General features: G+C 39.3%; 1 protein-coding gene across 3 annotated transcripts in view; it reads left to right on the top strand.

Moving 5' to 3' along the window:
* Nucleotides 1–13,252, top strand: part of CORO1C (coronin, actin binding protein, 1C) — a 100,854-nt gene that overhangs the window by 73,103 nt on the left and 14,499 nt on the right. The window lies entirely within an intron of this gene.

Below are 13,252 nucleotides of genomic sequence, written 5' to 3'. Positions count from 1 at the left end.
CAGATACATTTTGCTTAGGGAAAGGAATATTATTTAGACCTGATGCCAAAATCTTAAACCGAGAATCTTCATGTCTTCTAAGAGGCAAGTTTGACCCATCTCTTACTCCCCTCGTCTCTAGTATTACTGGTCATGTTATCCTTTTTTAAAAAAACTTTTGTATTGTAAAACACACGGAAAAACACACCAAATTGTTAAGTGAAAAAGTGAATTAAGTGAGTTAAATGATTCATTACAAAGTGAACACCCCGTGAACCGCCCCTTCCAGGTCAAGAAATAGAACTTTCCCAGCCCCAGACTTTTCCATGTGCCCATCCCAGTCACAGCGCCCTTCTTCCCTCTAAAGGTAACCACTGTCCTGACTTTTGTGGTACTCGTTTCCTTGCCTTTCTTTGTGATGTTACTCACTCAAATGTGCATCGCTAGACACTCTACCTTAGTCTTGCCAGTTTTAAAAACTTGATATATCATCTTTTAAGTCTCTTAATCTATAGGTTCCTCCTCCATCACTTTCTTTTCCTTCCAGTGTATCTGTTGAAAAATCCTGACCCCTGACTTGTACTTTCAACCATCTGCATTTTACTTATTATACCTTCATGGTGCAGTTCCACATGCTCCTCGGTCCTCCACATTTCTTGTAAATTGGCAGCTGGATCCCGAAATGTGGTCAGATTCAGGTTCTATCCATTTGGCAAGACTATATTGCTAGCATTAATTTCTTCCATCAGGAGGCACGAGGAGATGTCATGATGTCTGGTTTTGGTCTTTTTTGATTTGTAGCTATTGGTGCTCAATGCCTAGGCTCTGTAATTCATTAGGGGTTGTAAAATGGTGGTAGTAAATTCTATCATTTTGTTTGCAATTTTTAGCTGGTAAAATTTTATAAGATGATGTTCCCTCTTGATTACTATTAATATTTAGTTACTCAATAAGCATAGTTTATTTAGGAAAGCAGGTTAAATGCTTGATTCTCTCCTTTTGTTACCCAGGTTTCAAGATAATGAATTGGTTCTCTGTCATCCTCAGAAGGTGATGAATTAGGTTTTTTGCCCTTTCATTTGGAATGTATGGATGTGAACATATTTGATGGGTTTCAGTCCATCAAAGCTCAGATTGCCAATGGGAACCTCTTCAAGGTTCCTGAGTTCCTTTGAAATGACCTTTGTAGTCTTTAATAGCTTTCTTGCTGTCTGATATGTTAAGGTGTTTCAGGCTCACATTGGATATCTCTGCCCAGACTGTTTCTTTCAGAATTAGCGATTTCTTTCAGAAGCCCTGCTTTCTTTTAATGGAAAATGATGTTTCTAGGTCACAGTCTGGGTGCTGGGGATGGTCATTATTACCATGGTGATCATTATTTTTAATGGTCAAGTAAATGAGGCTAGAAACTACATATATATTTAAAGGTACAATACCTTGTGATTTCATTCTAATTTCAGTTCAAATTCAGAATACAGACATACCTGTAGAATACAGACATACCTCAGAGACATTATGGGTTGGGTTCCAGACCACCACAATAAAGCAAATATTGCAATAAAGCAAGTCACAAATAAGAATACATATGAGAGTTATGTTTACACTACACTGTAGTCTATTAGTGTGCAATAGCATTATGTCTAAAAAACTATGTATGTGCCTTAATTAAAAAATACTTTATTGCCTAAAAATGCTAATGATCATCTGAGCCTTCAGTGAGTCCTAAACTTTTTGCTGGCAGAGGGTCTCAACCTTGATGTCGATGGCTGCTTGCTGTCTGATCAGGGTGGTGGTTGCCGAAGATTGGGGTGGCTGTGATAATTTCTTAAAATAAGACAGCAATGAAGTTCACTACGTCGATTGACTTTTCCTTTCCTGAAAGACTTCTCATGTGATGCTGTTCAGTAGCATTTTACCTGCAGTAGGACTTCTTTGAAAATTGGAGTCAGTCCTCCCCAACCCTGCTACTACTTTATCAACTAAATTTTTGAAATGTTCTAAATCTTTTGTTGTCATTGCAGCAGTGTTTATAGCATCTTCACCAGTAATAGATTCCATCTCAAGAAACCACTGTCTTTGCTCATCCATAAGAAGCAACTCCTCATCAATTCAGGTTTTATCATGAGATTGCAGCAATTTAGTCACATCTTTGGGCTTCGCTTCCAATTCTAATTCTCTGGCTGTTTCTACCACATCTGCAGTTAATTCATCCACTGGAGTCTTGAACCCCTCAAAGTCATCCATGAGGGTTGGAATCAACTTTTTCCAGATTCCCGTTAATGTAGATAATTTGACCTCCTCCCATGAATCATGAATGTTCTTAATATCATCTAGAGTGGTGAATCCTTTCCAGAAGGTTTTCAGTTTACTTTGCCCAGATCCATCAGGGGAATCACTATCTATGGCAGCTGTAGCCTTATGGAATGTATTTCTTAAATAATAAGACTTGAAAGTTGAAATTACTCCTTGATCCGTGGGCTGTGGAATTGATGTATTTGCCGGCATGAAAACAACCTTAATCTTCTTGTACATCTCCGTCAGAGCTCTTGGATGACCAGGTGTGTTGTCAGTGAGAAGTAATACTTTGAAAGGAATCTTTTTTCTGAGCACTAGGTTTCAACAGTGGGCTTGAAATATTCAGTAAACCATGCTGCAAACAGATTTACTGTGTCATCAGGCTTAGTTCCATTTCTAGAGTACAGGCAGAGTAGATTTAGCACAGTGTTTTTTTGTTCTTGTTTTTTGGGAGTTTTTTGAGATGGAGTCTTGCTATGTTGCTCAGTATGGTCATGAGCTCCTGGACTCCAGTGATCCTCCTGATCAGCCTCTGGAATAACTGGGACTGTGGCTAGATTTAATGCAATTCTCAAGGGTCCTAGGATTTTCAGCATGATGAATGAGCATTGGCTTCAACTTAAAGTCACCAGCTGCATTAGCTGGAGATTCTCCTAACAGGAGAATCAGCCTGTCCTTTGAAGCTTTGAAGCCAGGCATGAACTTCTCCTCTCTAGTTATGAAAGTCCTAGATGGCATCTTCTTCCGATATAAGGCTGTTGTGTCCACATTGAAAATCTGTTGCTTAGTGTAGCCACATTCATCTATGATCTTAGCTAGATCTTCTGGATAATTTGCTGCAGCTTCCACATCATCATTTGCTACTTCACCTTGCACTTTCGTGTTATGGAGACGGCTTCTTTCCTTAAATCACTAATCAGTCTCTTCTAGCTTCAGGCTTCTCTTCTGCAGCTGCCTCACCTCTCAGCCTTCATAGAATTGAAGAGAGTTGGGGCCTTGCTCTGAATTAGGCTTTGGCTTAAGGGAGTGTTATAGTTGGTTTGATCTTCTGTCCAGACCACTAAATTATTTCTTCATATCAGTAATAAGGCCATTTCACTTTCTCACCTTATATGTTTATTGGAGTAGCGCTCTTAATTTCCTTAAAGAACTATTTCTTTGCATTCATAACTTGGCTGTCTTTTTGGCACAAGAGGCCTGGCTTTTGGCCTATTTTGGCTTTTGACATTGCCTTGCTCACTAAGCTTAATCATTTCTAGCTTTTAATTTAAAGTGAGGAACATGCAACTATTTCTTTCACTTGAACACTTAAAGGCTATTTTAGGGTTACTAATTTGCCTAATTTCAATATTGTTGTGTCTTGGGGAATAAGGAGGCCCAAGGAGAGGGAGAGAGCTGGGGGAACAGCTGGTTGTTGGAGCGGTCAGAACACATAACATTTATTGATTGTTTGCCATGTTATCTGGATGTAGTTTGTGGTGCCCCAAAATAATTACAATAGTAACATTAAAGATTAGTGATCACAGATCTTCATAACAGATACAATAATAATGAAAAATTTGAAATACAGTGAGAATTACCAAGATGTGACCCAGAGATACGAAGTGATCACGTGCTATTGGGGAAAATGGTACCAACAGACTTGCTTGATGCAGGGTTGCTACAGACCTTCAATTTATAAAAAATGCAGTATCTGTGAAGCATGATAAAATGAAACACAATGAAATGAGATATGCCTGTATGTACCTAACCTCTTTGCTGTTACGTCTCTGTCTCCTTCCTTCCACACTGAGAATCCTGGTTCTCAAGGATGCAGAGGATAAATTAGAATCTCCTGATCTATGTCATTTGCTTTATCACATTATACATACAATAATCTCACAGTGAAAATACTACCACTACCACAATTATGATTACTGAAAATAGTTTTTAAAAAACCAAACAACTGTTTAGTCCATGCTGTCTCTATTCTCCCTCCATTTAAAAATGATGTGTACTATAGTTTCCGGATCACATAGCCATTACCTTCAGTAGTCTTCCTGTCTAAGTTCTATAAGAAAGTGTACTTAGTGCTGTCCGTCAGTTCTTGTTTCAGTTCCTCGCCCATCATTTGGATCATCTGAAGCTTGTTCTCTGGTAGATTCCTCAGGAAAGGGCCATGGAAACAGTATTCTCTGAGTTCTTATATATTGATAATCACTTGTCTGTGATACTTGGAAGTGAGTTTCTTTGGATATCTAAATTTTTTCTTTGAGTACCTAAATATATATTATTCTATTTTCCTTTCAATATATAGTTTCAAGTCTTTTTTTGGGGGGGGGGGGATTGTTCTGTTTCCTTTCTTTGGTTTTCTTCATCAGGGACTCCTGTTATCCATGTGCTTTATCTTCATCACCTCTCTTCCAGTATTTGTCAATTTCTCTCCAAACCTTTTTCTTGTTCATTTTTTTAGACTTAATTTTTTTTTTTTTGCTGTTTTTTCTTTGTCTTGATTAGATCTTGTGTCCTTTCTTGGTTAGTCTTCATTTCTAAAGTGATTTTTCTTTTATTTATAATTTTTTCTTGATTTCTGCCACTTTGAGTTTTTCAAGGACTGATTTATAATGTTTATGTCTTACATTGTTTATCTTAGTGTCTTCTATCTCATTTTGAAATAGTATATTATAGTTTTATCTCTTTTGAGCATACCTGTTTAGCATTCTTATATCATCTGTAGGGCTATTATTCTGTTCCTTATTTTCTTTTGTTTCTTATAGTAATTTGGGGATTTGGCTTTTTTTTTTTTTTTTGCTTATTTTTGGTGAATTTAGATTTCTCAAGCTTTTTAGAAGGTGGCTTCGTTCAGATAGCTGTTCTAACTTCTCAGAGCCCCCTCTTCTGCCATTTCCAGGTCCTATGGAGAAACAGGGTGGCTTGCTTTTTGAGATTGCCTGACCTGCTTTTATTTAGACTTTCTCATTCCTTTGTCCATTTTATTTCCATCCTGCTCCAATTTGATTCCATTCCCTGGAGTTTCTCCTTGGTGTAGGGCCTGTCCTGGAAGGGAGCCCTCCTCTCTGGGTCGTTTGGAGAGTACTGGGTGTAGATTGCTTCCGCCCCTCCAGACCTTTTTATTTCAGGCCCCCTGGCTCAGCAGCTGTTGGAGAGGGCAGAACCCGTCCCAGTTTCTACTGCTGGACTCAGATTGACCTGCTGTTCTCAGGTCTGCCAGGTTCCCCATTGCTGGGGAGCACCTGAGGCCTTATAGGTGTAGATCATGTGGCTGTTGGTTTGACTCCACCCACTTGCATTTTGGGGTTATCCCTTAGTTTTTTATAAATACCGTCTCTGGCGTTTGTTTTGTTTTGTTTTGTTTTTTTATCTGCTTGCTCTGTGTTTTTATGGAGGGACTTGGGAAAAATCCCAAAACTATGCTGCCACCAAGATCACCATTTTCTCAGAATCCTTTAATGTTGCCCGTTTATTGGTACTGCCGGAGTGACTGTTTTGTAAATTAAATAATGCTTTGGGATAAATCCTTCTAATTTGTTTTAAACCCTTAAGTATGGAACTGACATTTAAATCACTCTTTAATCATTTAATGTCCCCCAAATCATATGTTATTATTGGGGTAATTGAAGCTTTTATATAGCTTAGCAGTTGAACTGAAAGTTTAAAGAAATACTTGATCTTCTCCTATCCTACCTGCTTCTTAATACTTTATTTTCTACTTTGCTCTCCTAAAGGTAAAAGAACACTATAGGATAGATCAAATGGTTTCAAACAACACCTTTTTTTTCCCCCCCAAACAGAAAAGCTCTGTGTAGTTTCTTAAGCCTAGGTTATTGGTAGTAGCTCATGAGCTACAAATAGTATAGTATAACAAGGCCTAGTTTTAGTAGAGGGAGGATACCAAGAAGAGCCCCAGACTAGAGTTCTGAGCACATGCAGGTCACTGAAACGCTCTAAGCCTCAATGCCTTACATAGAAAATGGAGGTATAATAATAATGCCTATTGAAAGGAGCAAAAGGAAGCTATAAATGTAGAATGAGTTATTTTTTTGTAATGGTTTTGATGTATATCTATAGTGGATTCATAGCAGCAAGATTGCCTTTACCAGATATTTGGTAGAAAAATATATAGCAGAACCAATTTATGAAATGAACTGTAAAAGGGATAAGATTAGCTTTCAAAAAACTGCTTTTTGTGTTACTTATAGCATAAATCCGTTAAGTACTAAGCATTTAAGCACTGATTGGTTAATTTTGTGAGCACTGATTCTGTGACAACAATGTCTCTGCACCTTTAGGAGAGGGAACATCAGTCTTAAGGTACATTCCTCCATCTTTTAGAGGTGGCATCTTGAAGCAGCCTAAAAGTAAATTATGTCGAGACAGTTTACCTTTCAGGTACTGCTTTTTGAAGCAATAATTCATACCAGCAAACAGCAGTTATACAAATCCTACTCCCAGAAACTACACTTTGCTCCTAGGTTTTCTAAATTTTTGGTTCTTTTCATCAACAATATCTTCACATAGAGAGTTTTAGGATTGTGGCTACTAAGTATTTTACTTGGGGAAATTTTAGCTCAAAGAAAATAATAGTACTTTAAATAATACAAAGAGCAGCCAAGTTAAGTTTAGCAGATGATGTTGATTCAACATTAGTCCTTATCTGCAGGGTAGTAATCAAACACAAATGCAAAAATTGGCTAATTTAAACAGTGGGATTGTGTAATTGTTTTTTCCAGAGCCTAGGAGATGGAAAGATCTTGCAGACATGATAGTCTTAATTGTCTCCAGTATATATATGGCCTGAATGGTCCCAAATTATGAAGTTTAAATGGATACTTTGCCCCTTCTTCCAAATCGGCTTTATTCTTCTGCAGAAATGAACAGCAATAAACTCCCTATCTTATTCATTTTTGCTTCCATCACAAATTTTCCTAATTCTTCGGGGTTTTCCAGTTAAAAGAGAAAAAAGCCCTGCTAAACAAATTTAAAAAGAGCTATAATACTTCCTAATATAGTTTTTGCCATGAAATAAAAAATGGAAGTGATGTGTGGTTCCTCTCAGTCATTCAGCAGGGCCTCATGTTATTTCCATTTGTACAGATTGTATCTGGGCCATTTGCCAGTGAATATTATAACCTTGGCAGATCCAGACCCAACACTCAGTTCTCAGTTTTCCCAAACCTGGTGTTGCTCTTGGTGTCATGGTTCATTTGGGAATGTCCTGACATCCTGTGTGCCACCCCATGGGGTTATTGGGTCAGTGTTTCTGTAGGGGATTGTGCTAATCTACAGTTGCTACCCACTCTGTAAGCCTCTTCCTGTCTCTTAAGATCATCACTTTCCTTTATTTTCCCTTTGGAATTGGTTTCCTTAGCATTTTAAAAATATCGCCTTTGGGGAGAATAGCCCTTTTTATGGCTGTAATTCTAGTGCCTAACCCAGTAGCAAGTTCATGATGGATGATTAAAATAGGGAAGCAGTGTCTGGAAACACTTAGCGTGTGCTTTAAATTTGCACTGTATTTGAAAAATAAAACCATTAAACTAATTGTACTTTAAATTACTACTTGGGAGAAACCCAAGTTTCTTAATTTTCCTCTCTTTTTTCCTTGTTGGAAGTGTTCTCCTGAGCTGTCTTTTTTCCCCTATCCGGTTTCACATGTAAAAAGGATGCCAGTGCTACAGTAGTTCTGAATATGTGCTTAAAGTTGTGTTTTTCCTGAACCACAATGGGTTTTCACCGATTTATTCGCTTTTTCATCTGGGAGCCCTTGGGACTGATTGCATTTTTGTCCTTTCTTTCAAAACAAAATAAAACATTACCATAATAATGTCCAAATAGAAAATTTTAGGAGCACACATCTTTATTTGACAATTAAATTAAAAAAGTGGGAGAAGAGATAACTTGTAGTCCCTGCTGTGGTGAGATGCCCATTGCATGTGTTTTTAAGAAAGCTGATTGGTGTTAGAGTACCTGTCTGTAACCTTGGAGCAGAGAAAAGCTAACAGGTCTGCATGAAGATCAAATCTGTCCTCACTGTGACAATTGGCCTAGGCATAAACTAGAGCTTTCACACAAGTGACATCTTGGGTGTAAATTACTTAGTATTAATTAGTTGGATACAGTGCCATATTCATTTGCAGATAAGACTCATTCCACGAAATCTTGATGTTCAGACCTAGAAATATATGTGGGATCATAGTAACAGCAAGAAAAATAATCATAAACATATAGTAGACCTTTTTTTGCCAAGCACTGTTTTAAGTTTTTTTTCTTTTTTGAAATAAGATCCCACTCTGTTGCCCAGGCAGTGGTGCGGTGGTGCAGTGCTGTCATCATAATTCACTGTGACCTCACACTGCAGGGCTCAAGGGATCCTCCTGTCTCAGCCTCCCAAGTAGCTGGGACTACAGGTGCGTGCCACTGTGCCTGGCTAATTTTTAAAATTTTTTGTAGAGAAGGGGTCTCACTCTTGCTCAGATTGGTCTTGAACTCCTGGGCTCAAGCAATCCTCCCACCTCAGCCTCCCAGAGTGGTAGGATTACAGATGTGCGCCACCTTGCTCAGCTAATTTTTCTTTTTTTTCTTTTTGGTAGAGACAGGGTCTCACTATGTTGCTCAGGCTGGTCTCAAACTCCTGGCCTCAAGTGATCCTCCTGCCTCAGCCTCCTGAAGTTATTTTAAGCTTTTATGTGCATGATTATATTTAATCATTGTAACAGCACAGTAGGGCAGGAGTTTGGCCCATTTTACAACTTAGGAAACATAAGCTCAGAGAGTGGCAGTTATGTCAAAGGTCACACAGCTGATAAAGGGCACGGCCAGACCCAGATCTGTCCAGCTTCAAAGCCTGCGTTCTTCCCCCTAGTAGTAGTTTTTCCTGTTAGGGTAGTGCTTCAGGTATGACCTTTCTAGTAACACCTGAATAAGCACAGCCATCCCAAGTACCAAACAAGGAAATTGAGGCTCCCAGAAGTGAAATCCCTTCTTAATGTTGACATGTCCAGTTAGTGCCCCAGCTCTGACAGGAGCCTGTGTCTTCTGACACCCAGACGAGTGTCCCAGATTACATACCAAAAGACTAAATGTGTGCCGAGTGGCACTTCTGTTTCTTGTCCCTGAGCTGCAGGAGCAAGACCTCTTCAGTCCAAACTGGCAGGCCATTACCCGGAAGTAGTAGACATCCCTAAAAAGGGCAGAGAGCTACATCATGACAGGCCTGTGAGCAGGACCTGTGGGCACACATAGCCAGATCATGTGTGTGCTCAGTGTGGAAAGACTTACAGATCCCTCGGCTCTTTCTGTAGTCCACGTGGGGAACACCACCACCTTTATTTAACAGCAGGCACGAGCTTGGTTCACAGACTTTTCTAATTACTTCCTCCTCCCACTGCAATCCTCATGCCTGTGGCATTGCTGTTTTGACTCTGGTGCTTTTTCCCCGTCAAACTCTCAGCAGCCTCTTTGGGGCATTGTTTAGATGCTTCATATACTTTTTAGAAAATTGCTGTACACATCTGTGTTTTTTATTTTGAAGCTAGATACTCAGCTTCCTTCCTTATCCCCTTCTTTCCTTTCACCTAACTCCTATTCATCCTCAGAGGTCATTTCCTCAGGGAGCCCTCCTGGGTGGACCAAGCTTGGTTAGCAAGAAGGTCACCTCATGACGCTTGAGTTTCTATTCAGTACTCAGCGTATGCCAGCAAGCACTGGTTACCCTAGGTGGTTCCTAGTGAATAACACAAGTATAACAGCAGCTACCACTTACTGAATGTGTGCCTCATGCCAGGCATCATTCTGAATGCATCAGATTCATGTTACTACGGTAGTCCTCAAACCAAACCACCCCACTTGAGGGCAGGTTCGTTAGTATCTCTATTTCATAGAAGAGGAAACTTAAAGCCCACAAAAGTTAGGTGAGTGCGCCCAAGGTTGCACCACTGGTATGTGGCAGAATCAGGAAGTGAACCATCAGTCTGGCTAGAGGCCATGTTCTTAACCACTGCTGTGTACTTCTCTACAGTTTGGGGCCATGATTTGTGTGTCAGGCTCTGTTCTAAGGGCCTAATTAACTCAGTTAAACCTCACAGCAGCCCCAGGAGGCATAGGTACTGATGTTTCCTCTGTGCACAGTGATGTTGCCCAGGATCATCATGGTAAGTGGCCCAGGCAGAATTTGAACCAGGGTCCACCTGGCTCCAGAGCCCACTCTCTTAACCCTCTGCATCACATCACCTGTATTTGCTGTCTTTGATCTTCAGCCTAATAGAACTCTCTGCTTTCTGTTAGACCATTAGCTTCTCGAGGGCAGGGCCTGTATTTAGCCACCCAGTACCAGACTTGCCTTACAGTGGCATTCAGTAAGTGTGTCCCATGAATGAGTTACACTCAAGGGAGTAAAATGGAGTAGGTGCCTGTGTTAAATGCATAAACCTAGTTGAGGGAATCATTCAATCTGCTGAAAGTAAAGGAAAGAAGGAACAGCAAGTTTCCTCATTTTAAAAATTATATAATAAATGTCTTGCTTCATCATTAAAATTTCCACTCAGTCCAAGGGAAAGATGGATGGAGGAGAAGCTAGAGGAGGGAAAATGTGAAGTCCCATCATGAGCTCTGCCTCCGCCCTCACATTAAGGTTAGAGATGCTGATTATAACAAAAGCCTCCCATCACTCCACGCCTCATTAGGGATTTGGAAAATGCACTATTTAGTTGTGGTTGGAGTTAAGCACAGAAGGTTCTGCGATTCTTGCAGTAAAATCCAGCAGTCCGTGGTTAGGGTGCCATCTGGAGATGGCAAGTGGTATTACCACTCTTTCAGTTGCAAGTCAGGTCAGAATTCATCCTGCAAAATGCATTTCCTGTTGAGTCACTCGTGTCCCATTTCATAATTGTATCAGTGTTAACTTCATGCTTTGATCAAATCCGCAGTCATTGTTTTCTGTTTGTTCTTTTGAAAATGTTAGTCCTGCTTTGTATTCAGATAGTCAAGTTAAATTTGGAGTTGTTTTATTAATCATGAACCCTTGAATAAAAATAGGACATATCAGCTAGCATATAATGCTGGAGGGAGGAGCAGATGCCCACACTCTCCCAAGGGAAAGAGAGGCTTAGTTCAAAGTCTGTTTGGCAAGGAGAGGTTGTGGTCTGGGAGAGGGATGAGGTAGGTTACCTCTGCCTTCCATACTTGTTCACACCTGCCTTATTTGAAATTTGCTGAATGAAGAGGGAGTTCAGGAGAAACTAGGTGATGTCCTACGGTTGGGCCCTCAAAAGGAAGGCGTAAGGGGTTATATTTAGCCTGGGCAGAACTTAACTGTAAAAATGGATGAATCATTCAACTCATGTGTTTTTCCCACTCTTCAAGATGGCACATTTTCTTATTTTTTGCAGGACAACAGAACTGAGCAGAACCTCATCTAATCCAGATCTCTGCCTTCCACTAAGCAATTGAAAACAGGCAGTTGTTTGTCTCCTTAAAAATCCTCACAAAGGAAAATTCTATTTCTCAGTTGTTCCACTGTTGAACAGTGATTTCTCACTGGCCAGGTTTTAAGTTTTTCATGAGCTAGTTCCTTAAAATCTTTTTCTGATGGTAAATTTACTTATTTTAATCTTCATATAGAAAAAGATAATTATTTTAAACTTCGGCTTTTTTCCAAACTTAAATGTTACTTAATATCTAGTCTTCTATAGGGTTCTTGGTGCTACTCAGCTTACCTGTAACTAAGTCCTTTTCTTCTTAGAGGGTGTTTCTATTTCTTAACTTTTTAAAACCTTTGTCTTCCATTGTTAAACATAAAGTCTCTTGTTTCTTCTCCTGTGATGCTTTCCCTATGCCTTTCTCCTCCTGCTGCGCAGTAAGGTCCCCAGTTAGGATATGATGAATCTTTTGCATGTCTTCACCAGTCAAGAGAATTTTTTTTTTTTTGAAACAGCTTTATTGAGATAGAATTCATCCAAAGTGTACAAATTCACTGATTTTTAGAATTTCCACAGATATGTACAACTATCACCACAGACAACGTAAGAATATTTTCATCATCTTGAAAAGAAACTCCATAGCCTTTAGTTATCGCCCTCCTCCCCTGCTCCCCAGCACTGGGCAAACGCCAGTCTGCTTTCTGTCTCTCTGTATTTTCCTGTTATAGACATGTCACATATGTGGTATCCTACAATAAGTGGTCTTTGTTTCTGGCTTCTTTCATTTAGCATAGCGTTTTCAGGGTTCACCCATGTTGTAGCATGCACCAGTACTTCATTCTTTTTTGTGGCCAAATAATATTCCATTGCACGAATATGTGACATTTTGTCTAGCCATTTATCAGTAAATGGACATTTGGGCTGTTTCCACCTTTTGGCTATTATGAGTAATGCTGCAATGTACAAGTTTTTCTGTGGACATCTATTTTCATTCCTCTTGGATCTATTCCTGGAAGTATTGCTGGGTCATATGGTAATTCTGTGTTTAATCATTTGAGGAACTGCTAGACTGTTTTCCAAAGTGGCTGCACCGTTTTCGATTTCCACCAGCAGTGTCGCGGGCTCTGATTTTCTACAGCCCTGTCAACACTTGTTGTTATCTGTCTTTTTGGTTCTAGCCATCCTGGTGGATGTGAAGTCAGATCTTGTGGTTTTGATTTTCATTTGTGTAATGAATAATGTCAAGCATTTTTTCATGGCCTTTTGGCTATTTGCATATCTAAGAAATGTCTGTTTAGATTCCTTGCTCGTTTTCACATTGGGTTATTTGTCCTTTTATTGTTTTATAAAAGTTCTTTATTCTAGATACAAGTCCCTTATCAGGTGTATGATTTGCAAAGTATTTTCTCCCATTATGTGGATTGTTTTTTCACTTTCTTTATAGTGTTCTCTGAAGCACAAAAGTTTTTAATTTTGATGAGGTCCAATTTATCTGTTTTCTTTTGTAAGATTTATTTTCTATAGTACATGTTACAAAAACATTATATTTTCATTTTCTAAAT

The sequence above is a fragment of the Propithecus coquereli genome, unplaced genomic scaffold (assembly GCF_000956105.1).
Source record: "Propithecus coquereli isolate 6110/MARCELLA unplaced genomic scaffold, Pcoq_1.0 Scaffold552, whole genome shotgun sequence".
NCBI classification, from domain to species: Eukaryota; Metazoa; Chordata; class Mammalia; order Primates; family Indriidae; genus Propithecus; species Propithecus coquereli.
Note: the sequence above shows the minus strand (reverse complement) of the source record. Positions and strands in the feature narration are given on the sequence as shown.